Source organism: Oncorhynchus mykiss, chromosome 23, assembly GCF_057628025.1.
Source record: "Oncorhynchus mykiss isolate SJ-2025 chromosome 23, ASM5762802v1, whole genome shotgun sequence".
Classification (NCBI taxonomy): Eukaryota; Metazoa; Chordata; class Actinopteri; order Salmoniformes; family Salmonidae; genus Oncorhynchus; species Oncorhynchus mykiss.
The window spans coordinates 50,897,664-50,913,591 of record NC_143044.1 but is presented as its reverse complement, the minus strand read 5'-3'; the positions used below and the strand labels follow the sequence as shown (position 1 = coordinate 50,913,591).

The 15,928-nt window shown below is 46.3% G+C and overlaps 1 protein-coding gene across 10 annotated transcripts in view; it reads left to right on the top strand.

The window, feature by feature from the left end:
- LOC110503014 (mitogen-activated protein kinase kinase kinase 4) overlaps positions 1–15,928 on the top strand; it is a 75,503-nt gene that overhangs the window by 10,639 nt on the left and 48,936 nt on the right. For 2 of the 10 annotated variants that reach the window (XM_090217591.1, XM_090217589.1), the window contains exon 2: positions 4,245–4,303. The exons of the other annotated variants lie outside the window; for them this stretch is intronic. The gene's annotated coding sequence lies outside the window, so the exon portion shown is untranslated. The remainder of the gene's footprint in view (positions 1–4,244; positions 4,304–15,928) is intronic. 10 annotated transcript variants of the gene reach the window in all.

The window sequence follows — 15,928 nt, the reverse complement described above, 5'->3', positions numbered from 1 at the left end:
GCACAAATAGAGGTAAAATTAATCTCTAACCTTTTTATTTTTTAAATTTTATTTCACCTTTATTTAACCAGGTAGGCTAGTTGAGAACAAGTTCTCATTTACAACTGCGACCTGGCCAAGATAAAGCATAGCAGTGTGAACAGACAACAGAGTTACACATGGAGTAAACAATTAACAAGTCAATAACACAGTAGAGAAAAAAGTCTATATACATTGTGTGCAAAAGGCATGAGGAGGTAGGCGAATAATTACAATTTAGCAGATTAACACTGGAGTGATAAATGATCAGATGGTCATGTACAGGTAGAGCTACTGGTGTGCAAAAGAGCAGAAAAGTAAATAAACATAAACAGTATGAGGATGAGGTAGGTAAATTGGGTGGGCTATTTACCGATAGACTGTGTACAGCTGCAGCGATCGGTTAGCTGCTTTGATCTTCATCAGATGACACTCATGTATGTTTTGTTCGCTAAAAGTGCATATTTATATAAAAAAAAATCGAATTTTACATTGGCGCGTTACGTTCAGTAGTTCTAAAAGATACAGTGATTGTGCAGAGAGCCACATCTATTTACAGAAATACTCATTATAAATGTTGATGAAAATACAACTGTTATATGTGGAATTAGAGATATACCTCTCCTTAAGAACACCCATCCAAAAGCCCATAAGGAAGCAATGATGAAAAAGAAAATGCAAATTCTTCACAAGGAAAAGGTGATACAGACATCGCAGGCTACAATCTTACAACTTTTTAATAAAAAGGCAGAATGTCAGGACAAAGACCCAAGGGCCAGGAAGATGTATGAAGCAATTATAGAGATTGCCACTGACAACCAGGCAGAGCTTCCAGAATTCAGCTGCAGTGCACACAACATACAGCTTGTAATCAATGATGGACGATCCAGTCAGAGAGCTGTGCTAGACATTATTGTCATGTTGGAGAGCTGTGCATCTCACTTTGACCACTCTGTACTGGCCAACATAGGCTGAGGGCCATTCAGGAAGAGCTTGGGCCTTCCCAAACACAGCATCATCCATCAGCAGTTCAAACTCGCTGGAACTCAACACAACACATGTTGCGGAGGATGTTTGAACAGAGGCGTGCACTGAATGTGTATGCAGGTGAATACGGACACATCAGCAGTTAGTCTGCTGCACAGTGGGACATTGTCTCTAACCTAATTGAGACTCTGGTACCTATGGAGCAGGTGACAGTGGAGATGAGCCACTCCAACTCTACAGCAGCATGCATCATCCCCAGTGTGTCGGTGCTTGGAAGCCAAGCGGGCAGGTCTGAAGTGCAGTTTTGAAATTGAGTGTGAGTGTTACCTCACAGAGAGCCTGTCATTGACAGAAAAAGAGGCTTGCCTTTGGACTGGTGGAAGCAGAATGAGGACAGACTTCAATCACTCGTTCCACTGGCAAAGAAGTTTCTCTGTCCCCCACCTTCTTCGGTCCTAAGCGAGAGTGTTCAGTGAGGTGGGAATCATTTATGATAAGCGGAAGAGCAGACTGACAGGGGAACATGCAGACAAGCTCTGGTTTCTGCACTACAACCTAAAACTTCTTACCTGGGAATATTGAAGACTCATGTTAGAAGGAACCACCAGCTTTCATATGTTCTCATGTTCTGAGCAAGGAACTTAAACGTTAGCTTTTTTACATGGCACATATTGCACTTCTACTTTCTTCAACACTTTTTTTTGTTTTTGTTTCAATATTTAATTGTTTCATTATTTGAGACTAGATTTTTATTTATGTACAGTTTTTAATTTTTTATATACATTTGAAGTTGGAAGTTTACATACACCGTAGCCAAATATTTAAACTCAGTTTTTTCACAATTCCTGACATTTAATCCTAGTAAAAATTCCCTGTCTTAGGTCAGTCTTTATTTTAAGAATGTGAAATGTCAGAATAATAGTAGAGTGATTTATTTCAGCTTTTATTTCTTTGATCACATTCCCAGTGGGTCAGAGGTTTACATACACTCAATTAGTATTTGGTAGCATTGCCTTTCAATTGTTTATCTTAGGTCAAACGTTTTGGGTAGCCTTCCACAAGCTTCCCACAATAAGTTGGGTGAATTCTGACCCATTCCTTCTGACAGAGCTGGTGTAACTGAGTCAGGCTTGTAGGCCTCCTTACTCGCACATGCTTTTTCAGTTCTGCCCACAGATTTTCTATAAGATTGAGGTCAGGGATTTGTGATGGCCACTCCAATACCTTGACTTTGTCCTTAAGACATTTTGCCACAACTTTGGAAGTATGTTTGGGGTCATTGTCCATTTGGAAGAACCATTTGCGACCAAGCTTTAACTTCCTGACTGATGTCTTGAGATGTTGCTTCAATATATCCACATAATTTTCCTTCCTCAGGATGCCATCTATTTTGTGAAGTGCACCAGTCCCTCCTGCAGCAAAGCATCCCCGCAACATGATGCTTCCACCCCCGTGCTTCACGGTTGGGATGGTGTTCTTCGGCTTGCAAGCATTCCCCTTTTTCCTCCAAACATAACGATGGTCATTATGGCCACATAATTATATTTTTGATTCATCAGACCAGAGGACATTTCTCCAAAAAATACTGTCTTTGTCCCCATGTGCAGTTGCAAACCGTAGTCTGGGTTTTTTATGGCCATTTTGGAGGAGTAGCTTCTTCCTTGCTGAGTGGCCTTTCAGGTTATGTCTATGTAGGACTTGTTTTACTGTGGATATAGATACTTTTGTACCCATTTCTTCACAAGGTCCTTTGCTTTTCTGGGATTGATTTGCACTTTTCGCACCAAAGTACGTTCATCTCTAGGAGACGGAATGCGTCTCCTTCCTGAGCGGTATGACGGCCGCGTGGTCCCATTGTGTTTATACTTGCGTACTATTGTTTGTACAGATGAACGTGGTACCTTCAGGCGTTTGGAAATAGCTCCCAAGGATAAACCAGACTTGTGGAGGTCTACAATTTTTTCCTGAGGTCTTGGCTGATTTATTTTGATTTTCCTAAGATGTCAAGCAAAGAGGCACTGATTTTGGAAGGTAGACCTTGAAATACATCCACGGGTACATCTCCAATTGACTGAAATGATGTCAATTAGCCTACCAGAAGCTTCTATAGCCATGATGGAATTTTCCAAGCTGTTTAAAGGCACAGTCAATTTAGTGTATGTAAACTTCTGACCCACTGGAATTGTGATTAAGTGAAATAATCTGTCTGTAAACAATTTTTTGAAAAATTACTTGTCATGCACAAAAAATATGTCCTAACCGACTTGCCAAAACCATAGTTTGTGACAAGAAATTTGTGGAGTGGTTGAAAAAGGAGTTTTAATGACTCCCAACCTAAGTGTATGTAAACTTCCGATTTTAAGTGTGTATGTATGTGTGTGTGTATATAATATATACACCGATTAATCGGTATCGGCTTTTTTTGGTCCTCCAATAATCTGTATCGGCATTGAAAAATCATAATCGGACTAATCTGCCAGAATTTTACATAAATATGACATAACATTAAAGATTGTGCAATGTAACAGCAATATTTAGACTTAGGGTTGCCACCCGTTAGATAAAATATAGAATGGTTCCGTATTTCACTGAAAGAATAAACGTTTTGTTTTCGAAATGATAGTTTCCAGATTTGACCTTATTAATGACCAAAGGCTTGTATTTCTGTGTTTATTATATTATAATTAAGGCTATGATTTGATTGAGTGGTGGTAGGCAGCAGCAGGCTCGTAAGCATTCATTCAAACTTTACTGCGTTTGCCAGCAGCTCTTAGCAATGCTTGAATCACAGCGCTGTTTATGACTTCAAGCCTATTAACTCCTGAGATTAGGCTGGCAATACTAAAGTGCCTATTAGAATATCCAATAGTCAAAGGTATATGACATACAAATGGTATAGAGAGAAATAGTCGCATCATAATTCCTATAATAACGACAACCTAAAACTTCTTAACTGGGAATATGTTTCATATGTTCTGAGCAAGGAACTTAAACGTTAGCTTTTTTACATGGCACATATTGCACTTTTACTTTCTTCTCCAACACTGTTTTTGGATTATTTAAACCAAATTGATCATGTTTCATTATTTATTTAAATAAATAGTCTATGTATTAAATCAAGTTAAAATAAATGTTGTTGTAATTGTCATTATTACAAATATATTTAAAAAAGTTGATTTATATATATCGCCGTTAAAAAATCATAATAGGTCGACCTCTACTTCTTTCCCCAAATGCAGGTGTGCCAAGTTTGTGGTGTCATACCCAAGAAGACTCGAGGCTGTAATCTCTGCCAAAGGTGCTTCTACAAAGTACTCAGTTAAGGGTCTGAATACTTACGTTAATGTGATATTTCATTTTTTAAATGTTTAATACATTTGCAAAATTTCTAAAAAGCTGTTTTTGCTTTGTCATTATGAGGTATTGTGTGTTGATTGATGAGGGGGAAAAAACGAATACATATTGGAATAAGGCTATAATGAAACAACATTTGGAAAAAGTCAAGGGGTCTGAATACTTTCCGAATGCACTGTATAACAACCAGCCTTTCACATCACATGCACGCAGTAGCATAACCAAGTTACAGGATATCAACCGTAATATAACAGTCAGCTACTCTAGTAGTGTATATGTGCAGCCTGACCAGCAGCCAGTGGTGGTGGTGGTAGTTCTGGGGCCTGACCAGTAGCCAGTGGTGGTGGTGGTAGTTCTGGGGCCTGACCAGTAGCCAGTGGTGGTGGTGGTAGTTCTGGGGCCTGACCAGTAGCCAGTGGTGGTGCTGGTAGTTCTGGGGCCTGACCAGTAGCCAGTGGTGGTGCTGGTAGTTCTGGGGCCTGACCAGTAGCCAGTGGTGGTGGTGGTAGTTCTGGGGCCTGACCAGTAGCCAGTGGTGGTGGTGGTAGTTCTGGGGCCTGACCAGTAGCCAGTGGTGGTGGTGGTAGTTCTGGGGCCTGACCAGTAGCCAGTGGTGGTGGTGGTGGTAGTTCTGGGGCCTGACCAGTAGCCAGTGGTGGTGGTGGTGGTAGTTCTGGGGCCTGACCAGTAGCCAGTGGTGGTGGTGGTGGTAGTTCTGGGGCCTGACCAGTAGCCAGTGGTGGTGGTGGTGGTAGTTCTGGGGCCTGACCAGTAGCCAGTGGTGGTGGTGGTGGTAGTTCTGGGGCCTGACCAGTAGCCAGTGGTGGTGGTGGTGGTAGTTCTGGGGCCTGACCAGTAGCCAGTGGTGGTGGTGGTGGTAGTTCTGGGGCCTGACCAGTAGCCAGTGGTGGTGGTGGTGGTAGTTCTGGGGCATGACCAGTAGCCAGTGGTGGTGGTGGTAGTTCTGGGGCATGACCAGTAGCCAGTGGTGGTGGTGGTAGTTCTGGGGCATGACCAGTAGCCAGTGGTGGTGGTGGTAGTTCTGGGGCATGACCAGTAGCCAGTGGTGGTAGTTCTGGGGCCTGACCAGTAGCCAGTGGTGGTAGTTCTGGGGCCTGACCAGTAGCCAGTGGTGGTAGTTCTGGGGCCTGACCAGTAGCCAGTGGTGGTAGTTCTGGGGCCTGACCAGTAGCCAGTGGTGGTAGTTCTGGGGCCTGACCAGTAGCCAGTGGTGGTAGTTCTGGGGCCTGACCAGTAGCCAGTGGTGGTAGTTCTGGGGCCTGACCAGTAGCCAGTGGTGGTGGTGGTAGTTCTGGGGCCTGACCAGTAGCCAGTGGTGGTGGTGGTAGTAGTTCTGGGGCCTGACCAGTAGCCAGTGGTGGTGGTGGTAGTAGTTCTGGGGCCTGACCAGTAGCCAGTGGTGGTGGTGGTGGTAGTTCTGGGGCCTGACCAGTAGCCAGTGGTGGTGGTAGTTCTGGGGCCTGACCAGTAGCCAGTGGTGGTGGTGGTAGCCAGTGGTGGTGGTGGTAGTTCTGGGGCCTGACCAGTAGCCAGTGGTGGTGGTAGTTCTGGGGCCTGACCAGTAGCCAGTGGTGGTGGTGGTGGTAGTTCTGGGGCCTGACCAGTAGCCAGTGGTGGTAGTTCTGGGGCCTGACCAGTAGCCAGTGGTGGTGGTGGTAGTTCTGGGGCCTGACCAGCTTGCACAGCTAACTGGTCATTCTGGGCAAGCTGCAGTGACAAGGGCAGGATCCTTCCTGTATGACTGAAGGGGAATTGGGGCTATGGAGTGATCAGTTTCCATTTCTAGCAGATGCAGATGCAACTTGCATACCAAAGAGACCAATTGACTAACTGGAACATTATCCCAGCCTGAATGATGCTGGAGATTAGGGTTGGCCCCAACAACAACAAAATATCTGACGACCGAGAGTAGTCTGTTCTTTCAACTAATCGATTTGTGTATTTTTCCATAAGATCTGCATCTGATGGTCAGTCTGGCGGGAGGGAGGGAGGGAAGAGGCTGCCTCACCATCTATCCGCTCTCTCGCCCTCTTAGAATGACGGGGACACAATCTTCCAGCTAATGGCGGAACTCGAGTCGCACAAAATATTCCTTGATGTTAAAAAGACTAAAGCCACCAATAATAACACGCAAGCCTATCTATTCACTTTGTAGCGTGAGGGGATAGGCTGGGCTGGAGAGGGCGTTTTATGGTTTGTAAATTTGCTGAATAAAGTGCTGAACTGTTCTGAATAACATCTTAAACATGAACTCACCCATGAAAACAGCAGCCCTTTCCTCTATTTGTTGACATTTGTTTCAGTAACCTATCAAGTTGTGAAAGCTGCTGACACAAGCTCTGGCCAGCGGTAGGCCTATAGGTGCACTTGAGTTTAATAACTTCTGACACATGAGATGGCTGGATCTAACATTTTGACTACCAGGTGCACAGGGCAGCTGAATCAAGTGCGCTACTGCAAACGGCGCCATCTGCGGCCTCTGCAATGGGTTAGTCCACGGAAACAGGTGTGAATCAGACGGGTGTCTCATACTCCATGAAAATAAATTTGCGACAGCTCGATTAAAGAGATCTCTGTCAACCAACAGCATATTGACCAAACAATCGACCAGTCGACTAAATGGGGTCAGCCTACTGGGGATACTCCAGTAGTGGAATGGTTGGTTGTCTGGTTGTGGAGAGTCTGTGAAAGGGCTGTCATCTAATTGGCTTATGAGTGGAGTTTCTTTATTGATTGGCGAAGGAAAAAGTCCTAATTGTTTCTTTATTCCTTTTGGAAGTCCGGTAGGATAATTTCTGTGGGTGCTTGGTATTGGGGGGGCACGCCCAGAAGTCCGGTAGGATAATTTCACCGATATTAACTGTGGGTGCTTGGTATTGGGGGGGGGCACGCCCAGAAGGAGATATGGGGCGTGATAGAACTTGTGCGGCTAACCTCAGGTTAGTTAGTCATCATAGCCTATGACCTAGTTACACTGAGATGTTTTGGTTGTGAGGGACATAGCAGTTTCAATCATAATCACTAGTTAACTACACATGGTTGATGAAATTACTAGATATTATCTAGCGTGTCCTGCGTTGCATATAATCTGACTGAGCATACAAGTATCTAAGTATCTGACTGAGCGGTGGTAGGCAGAAGCATTTGCGAAAACATTCATTCAAACAGCACTTTTGTGCGTTTTGCCAGCAGCTCTTCATTGTGCGTCAAGCATTGCGCTTTTTGACTTCAAACCTATCAACTCCCGAGATGAGGCTGGTGTAACCGAAGTGAAATGGCAGGCTAGTTAGCGCGCGCTAATAGCGTTTCAAACGTCACTCGCTCTGAGCCTTCTAGTAGTTCCCCTTGCTCTGCATGGGTAACGCTGCTTCGGCTTCGATGTGGTGGCTGTTGTGTTGCTGGTTCGAGCCCAGGGAGGAGCGAGGACAGGGACGGAAGCTATACTGTTACATTGGCAATACTAATGTGCCTAAAAGAACTAGAGGTCGACCGATTAATCGGAATGGCCAATTAATTATGGCTGAGTTCATGTTTTCATAACAATTGGAAATCGGTAGTTTTGGATGCCGATTTACTATTATTAAAATATATATATTTTGTATACCTTATTTCACTAGGCAAGTCAGTTAAGAACACATTCTTATTTTCAATGACTGCCTAGGAACTGTGGGTTAACTGCCTGTTCAGGGGCAGAACGACAGATTTTCACCTTGTCAGCTCAGGGGTTTCAATCTTGAAACCGCACAGTTAACTAGTCCAACGCTCTAACCATTGCACTCCACGAGTAGCCTGCCTGTTACGCAAATGCAGTAGAAGCCAAGGTAAATTGCTAGCTAGCATTTAAATTTATCTTATAAAAAACAATCAATCATAATCACTAGTTATAACTACTAATCCAGTTTAGCAGGCAATAATAACCAGGTGAAATTGTGTTATTTCTCTTGCGTTCATTGCACGCAGAGTCAGGGTATATGCAACAGTTTGGGCTGCCTGGCTCATTGCGAACTAATTTGCCACAATTTTACGTAATTATGACATACATTGAAGGTTGTGCAATGTATCAAGAATAATTAGACTTAGGGACCCGTTAGATAAAATACCGAACGGTTCCGTATTTCACTGAAATAATAAACGTTTTGTTTTCGAAATGATCGTTTCCGGAATAAATCATATTAATGACCAAAGGCTCGTATTTCTGTGTGTTATTATGTTATAAGTAAGTCTGATTTGATAGAGCAGTCTGACTGAGCAGCAGCAGGCCCGTAATCATTCATTTAAACAGCACTTTCGTGCGTTTTGCCAGCAGCTCTTTGCAAGCACAGCGCTGTTTATGACTTCAAGCCTATCAGCCTAATGGCTGGTGTAACCAATGTGAAATTGTCTGCTAGTTAGCTGGGTGATGGGTAACGATGCTTCGAGTGTGGATGTTGTCGATGTGTTCCTGGTTAGAGCCCAGGTAGGGGCGAGGAGGGGGACGGAAGCTATACTGTTACACTGGCAATACTATAGTGCCTATAAGAACATCCAATAGTCAAAGGTTAATGAAATACAAATTGGCTGGTAGGGTTGTCCTTGTCTCATCGCGCACCAGCGACTCCTGTGGCGGGCCGGGCGCAGTGCGCGCTAACCAAGGTTGCCAGGTGCACGGTGTTTCCTCCGACACATTGGTGCGGCTGGCTGGCTTCCGGGCTGGGTGCCTCTGTGTTAAGAAGCAGTGCGGCTTGGTTGGGTTGTGTATATGAGGACGCATGACTTTCAACCTTCGTCTCTCCCGAGCCCGTACGGGAGTTGTAGCGATGAGACAAGATAGTAGCTACTAAAAACAATTGGATACCCCGAAATTGGGGAGAAAACTGGGTAAAAAGAAAAAAGAGATAAAAAAAGTGTTCATTCAGTATTATTTATTTATTTGTAATAATTACAACAATTGGACGATTAATCGGTATCGGCTTTTTTGGTCCTCCAATAATCGGTATCAGTGTTGAAAAATCATAATCTGTCGACCTCTAGTCCGCACCACCCTCTGTAGCGCCATGCGATCGAGAGCGGTGCTATTGCAATACCAAGCAGTGATGCAGCCAGTCAAAATGCTCTCAATGGTACAGCAGCAGAGCTTTTTCAGGATTTGAGGGCCCATGCCAAACTTTTTCAACCTCAACATTTTAAGTCTAGTGATTTGGACACCGAGGAACTTGAAGCTCTCGACCTGCTCTACTGTGGCCCCGTCAATATGGATGGGGGCATGCTCGCCTCCCTGTTTCCTGTAGTCCACAATCAGATCCTTGGTCTTACTCAAAATCAAAAATCTAATTTTATTGGTCACATACACATGGTTAGCAGATGTCATTGCGAGTGTAGTGAAATGCTTATGCTTCTAGATCTGCCAGTGTAGCAGTATCTAACAGGTAATATCTAACAATTCCACAACAAAACCTAATACACTCAATCAAGTACACTTTAAAAAAATATATTTTACTAGGCAAGTCAGTTAAGAACACATTCTTATTTACAATGACGGTCTACTAGTGGGTTGGTTTAACTGCCTTGTTCAGGGACAGAACGACAGATTTTTACCTTGTCAGCTCAGGGATTCGATCATGCAACCTTTTGGTTACTGGCACAACGCTCTAACCACGGCTACATTCCGCCTCACAAAAGGAATGGGATGCGAATATATATATATATATATATATATAAGTATAAGTATAAGTATAAAATTATATGGATGAGCAGTGGTAGTGAAGTGATTATATAGTATATACATAAACTCAGCAAAAAAAGAAAGGCCCCCTTTTCAGGACCCTGTCTTTCAAAGATAATTTAAAAAATTAATGAACGTCCACCTGTGGAACAGTCGTTAAGACACTAACAGCTTACAGATGGTAGGCAATTAAGGTCACAGTTATGAAAACTTGGGACACTAAAGAGACCTTTCTACTGACTCTGGAAAAACACCAAAAGAAAGATGCCCACGGTCCCTGCTCATCTGCGTGAACGTGCCTTAGGACTGCAGAATGTGAGGACTGCAAATTTGGCCAGGGCAATAAATTGCAATGTCCGTACTGTGAGATGCCTAAGACAACGCTACAGGGAGACAGGATGGACCGCTGATCGTCCTCGCAGTGGTAGATCACGTGTAACAACACCTGCACAGGATCGGTACATCTGAACATCACACCTGCGGGACAGGTACAGGATGGCAACAACGACTGGCCGAGTTACATCAGGAACGCACAATCCCTCCATCAGTGCTTAGACTGTCCGCAATAGGCTGAGAGAGGCTGGACTGAGGGCTTGTAGGCCTGTTGTAAGGCAGGTCCTCACAAGACATCACCAGCAACAATGTCGCCTATGGGCACAAACCCACCGTCGCTGGACCAGACAGGACTGGCAAAAAGTGCTCTTTACTGACGAGTCGTGGTTTTGTCTCACCAGGGGTGATGGTCGGATTTGCGTTTATCATCGAAGGAATGAGTGATACACCGAGGCCTGTACTCTGGAGCAGGATCGATTTGGAGGTGGAGGGTCCGTCATGGTCTGGGGCGGTGTGTCACAGCATCATCGGACTGATCTTGTTGTCATTGCAGGCAATCTCAACGCTGTGCGTTACAGGGAAGACATCCTGCTCCCTCCTGCTCCCTTCCTGCAGGCTCATCCTGACATGACCATCCTGCCATGGTCAGCGAAGAGCCCGGATTTCAATCCCATGGGACCTGTTGGATTGGAGGGTGAGGACTAGGGCCATTCCCCCCCCACCCCCCCCCCCCAGAAATGTCTGGGAACTTGCAGGTGCCTTGGTGGAAGAGTGGGGTAACATCTCACAGCAAGAACTGGCAAAAGTTCAATTCGTAACTAAATTGTTTCTTTTTTTTCTATTGGAATAATATAATCATTTGCAATTGTCTACTTACGATAAAGTAAAATTATGTTTCTGTCTCCATATGGTAAATATATCCAATGCAAAAAACATCTACATTTAAATGGTATTAATATTAATTTGCATATATTTCCGTTAATTCCCGTTAATTCCCATGGAAAGTTTCCACCTCGGGAATATTCCCCAAAATGTGCAACCCTATCATTGACTCGTCTCTTAAAGCACTTCATAATGACAGAAGTGAGTGCTACGGGGCGATAATCATTTCGTTCAGTTACCTTAGCTTTCTTGGGAACAGGAACAATGGTGGCCATCTTGAAGCATGTGGACACAGCAGACTGGGATAGGGATTGATTGAACATGCTCTGAGGGCGCGGCTGGGGATGCTGTCTGGGCCGGCAGCCTAGAGAGGGTTAACACGTTTAAAGAGCTGGTTGGGCTCTTGTTTTTTTCCAGAGCGTTGGTTACAGCAACTATGCTGCTAGAAACACATTTTTTATTACTCATTAAATGCCAACATTTACTGACACCGGCCATATTGAACGGGTATTGAGCATTGGTAAATTCGTCAGTTATTCTGCGCTCTGACACACACAGACGAAAGTGCTCTGAAATCGGACTGGATAGCCAGCTACATCTATTGACCGTTGTCTCAGTGACATCATGAACATTCTATTGAAATGGAGTCTTTTGTTAAGACATGTAGCTAGCTAAACAATGAACCATAATCCCAACTCATGACGTTACTACCCTGCATGAATCTGCAGGTAGCGAACCAACCAGGTTCAATGTTAGCTAGCTAACATTTAGGCTATAACTAGCAAAGCAAATGGCTCTGAGATATGAATAATATTACTACACAAATCATACACGTAACGCTAGCGAGCCAGCCAGCTAACTTTAGCTAGCTAACAGTACACATTAACTTAAAATGAAAACGACTTCCTGACAAAATTAGAAATGTGTCATATCTGACAATGACGCTTCTCCCTCTATCAAGGATGCCATGGTTGCTCTTAATTTGAAGCTGTAATCCGGAGACAGGTGTTTTCTCCATCTCCTTAGGGATCATACTCTAATTCCACTGATTTCAAAACTCGGTCCTCCAGAAAGTGGAGAGCAGCACTTATGCAGTTCTACTACATGATATCTTTCCAAGAAAAGCTGTGTTAAAAAGGATTACCTACTACACACATGACCAGCTCAAATAGACCACAATCTGAACTCATCTCTCTTGGCTGCCGAGTTGCGCAGCGGTCTAAGGCACTGCATCTGTGCTAGAGGCGTCACTACAGTCCCTGGTTCGATCCTGGGCTGTATCACATCTGGCCGTGATTGGCGTCACATAGGGAGATGCACAATTGGCCCAGTGTAGTCCGGGTTAAGGTTTGGCTGGGGTAGACCGTCATTGTATATAAAAATTTGTCCTTAAAAAAAAATTTGTCCTTGCCTAGTTAAATAAAGGTAAAATAAAATAATTGGTCTGATGTGGTCATCAGCCCCCCCCCCCCACCGTGACATGCCATACCTGGATCACCTGTTGAGATGTGCCTTTTGTTAAGTAAATTGGTGTTAAATGAGGTGGAAAGGAGACTGGAGTAGGACTAAGGAAAAGAACACTATGGCCACAGAGGTCTGATTACTAAGTTCTGATATGTAATTCTATGACTGTCCTTGTTCTGTTAAAGTTTTAAATGACTCTAATTCCAGGAATGTGCATCGATGGTAAGCCCAGATGAATCTACTCTCCCAGCCCTCCTATTATTTAACCCAAATGCAAACACTGGGTGCATCTGGACTCCTGTTTGGCACAGCCGCGTACACACACTGCTCTGGCATGTTGGAAGCCCAACGTCTTGCAGCAGGTGTCTTGTCTGGAAGTCCTTGGTTGCTCCCTGGGGACAGAGTGAAGTGTGTGTGTATATAGAGGAGTCAGTGGGTATGGAAGAGTGGGGGGTGTATACAGGGGTGGCCACTTTCTATGGTCTCTGCATTGAGCCAGATGGGCAGTAAGGGGCCTGTGCTCTCCATGTGGCTCTTTGTGTGTGCTCCCCTCTCCATGTGTCTCTTTCTCTCTCACTGAAAGGCTTTGGCCAGTATTTCTCCTATTAGTGAAAGTGATCCACCAATGCCCCTCCACCCTATCAACACACACACACACACACACACACACACACACACACACATTCCCCCACACGTGTGTGTCTTTGAATCAGTTGATGGATGGAGAGACTGCTGATGTTTAGGGGACCCTTTTCTCCCCGCACTCTATTGGCTTTAGTTCTCGGGGTCAACTTCCCCCGCCCGCCCACCCCCCCCCCCCTCTAATCCTATTTAAAATCCCCTCTGAAAAGCTTTAGAGGGACAAAGCTGCGCCAGCCAGGGTAATCTGGGACGACGTGCCCCCTCCCCGCATCCAGCCAGGGCAATCTGGGACGGCGTGCCCCCTCCCCGCATCCAGCCAGGGCAATCTGGGACGGCGTGCCCCCTCCCCGCATCCAGCCAGGGTAATCTGGGACGTGTCGCCCCTCCCCGCATCCAGCCAGGGTAATCTGGGACGACGTGCCCCCTCCCCGCATCCAGCCAGGGTAATCTGGGACGGCGTGCCCCCTCCCCGCATCCAGCCAGGGTAATCTGGGACGACGTGCCCCCTCCCCGCATCCAGCCAGGGTAATCTGGGACGGCGTGCCCCCTCCCCGCATCCAGCCAGGGTAATCTGGGACGGCGTGCCCCCTCCCCGCATCCAGCCAGGGTAATCTGGGACGTGTCGCCCCTCCCCGCATCCAGCCAGGGTAATCTGGGACGACGTGCCCCCTCCCCGCATCCAGCCAGGGTAATCTGGGACGACGTGCCCCCTCCCCGCATCCAGCCAGGGTAATCTGGGACGGCGTGCCCCCTCCCCGCATCCAGCCAGGGCAATCTGGGACGACGTGCCCCCTCCCCGCATCCAGCCAGGGTAATCTGGGACGACGTGCCCCCTCCCCACATCCAGCCAGGGTAATCTGGGACGACGTGCCCCCTCCCCGCATCCAGCCAGGGTAATCTGGGACGGCGTGCCCCCTCCCCGCATCCAGCCAGGGTAATCTGGGACGTGTCGCCCCTCCCCGCATCCAGCCAGGGTAATCTGGGACGACGTGCCCCCTCCCCGCATCCAGCCAGGGTAATCTGGGACGACGTGCCCCCTCCCCGCATCCAGCCAGGGTAATCTGGGACGACGTGCCCCCTCCCCGCATCCAGCCAGGGTAATCTGGGACGGCGTGCCCCCTCCCCGCATCCAGCCAGGGTAATCTGGGACGGCGTGCCCCCTCCCCGCATCCCGCCAGGGTAATCTGGGACGGCGTGCCCGCATCCCGCCAGGGTAATCTGGGACGGCGTGCCCCCTCCCCGCATCCCGCCAGGGTAATCTGGGACGGCGTGCCCCCTCCCCGCATCCAGCCAGGGTAATCTGGGACGGCGTGTCCCCTCCCCGCATCCCGCCAGGGTAATCTGGGACGGCGTGCCCCCTCCCCGCATCCCGCCAGGGTGATCTGGGTCGGCGTGCCCCCTCCCCGCATCCCGCCAGGGTAATCTGGGACGGCGTGCCCCCTCCCCGCATCCCGCCAGGGTAATCTGGGACGGCGTGCCCCCTCCCCGCATCCCGCCAGGGTAATCTGGGACGGCGTGCCCCCTCCCCGCATCCCGCCAGGGTAATCTGGGACGGCGTGCCCCCTCCCCGCATCCAGCCAGGGTAATCTGGGACGGCGTGCCCCCTCCCCGCATCCCGCCAGGGTGATCTGGGTCGGCGTGCCCCCTCCCTGCATTCTTCCTTTGTTTTAATTGTTTATTTGTTTCTTCCACTTAAAAGGAAGTGTGGAAGTGAGAGCTTGGTTAGTTTTTATTCTCTGTGCTAATGGATTCAGTAATATCACTCTTACTCTACCGGGCTTGACATTAATGCTTGTCCTTTTGTCTGGGAAAAGTATAACAAATAGGTGGACAATTTAAATCTACATTCCTCTTGTCCAAATGGACAAAATAATTCACACACAAATCGCAATATCCAACAAGTACTCTTGATAAGAGAGGCCAACAACGGAATAATATTCAAATCTAGTTTTCATGTAGGCCTACATAAATTAAAAAGCCTACAGGTCAAAGTGTGGGTAATATGCATGTCCAAACATGGAGGTGCCAGAAAATGTAGCCAAACTTTAAATGGAGGCTAAAGGCCAGTCATGTTTGACAAATATAATGAACATTAACGTATAACGAACATTAACCATAACGTATGGTTTGTTTAGATCAAATGGTCACAAGACCTGAGAGTGAAGGACAGTGCCTGTTGCTAACCGCACATCACCCACCTTGAATCTGAGCTGGAGGTGGCCAGCATTTTAAAACATGAATTTAAAGCTGCGATATTTAACTTATTTTGGGCGAACTGACTAAATTCACATAGAAATGTGATTTATAAATCTGTCATTCTTGTTGAAAGCAAGTCTAAGAAGTGGTAGATCTGTTCTATGTGTGCTATTTCTATGCTTCCCGTGCTTAAGTTTGTTTTAGTTTTACTTTCGGTTTTGTACACCATCTGAAACTGCAATATTTTTGGTTATTGAAAGAGATTTCATAGCGGTTTTGTCACAAACTGAAATTAGGTGAACTATTCTAATTTTAGCAAACAGGAAGTGG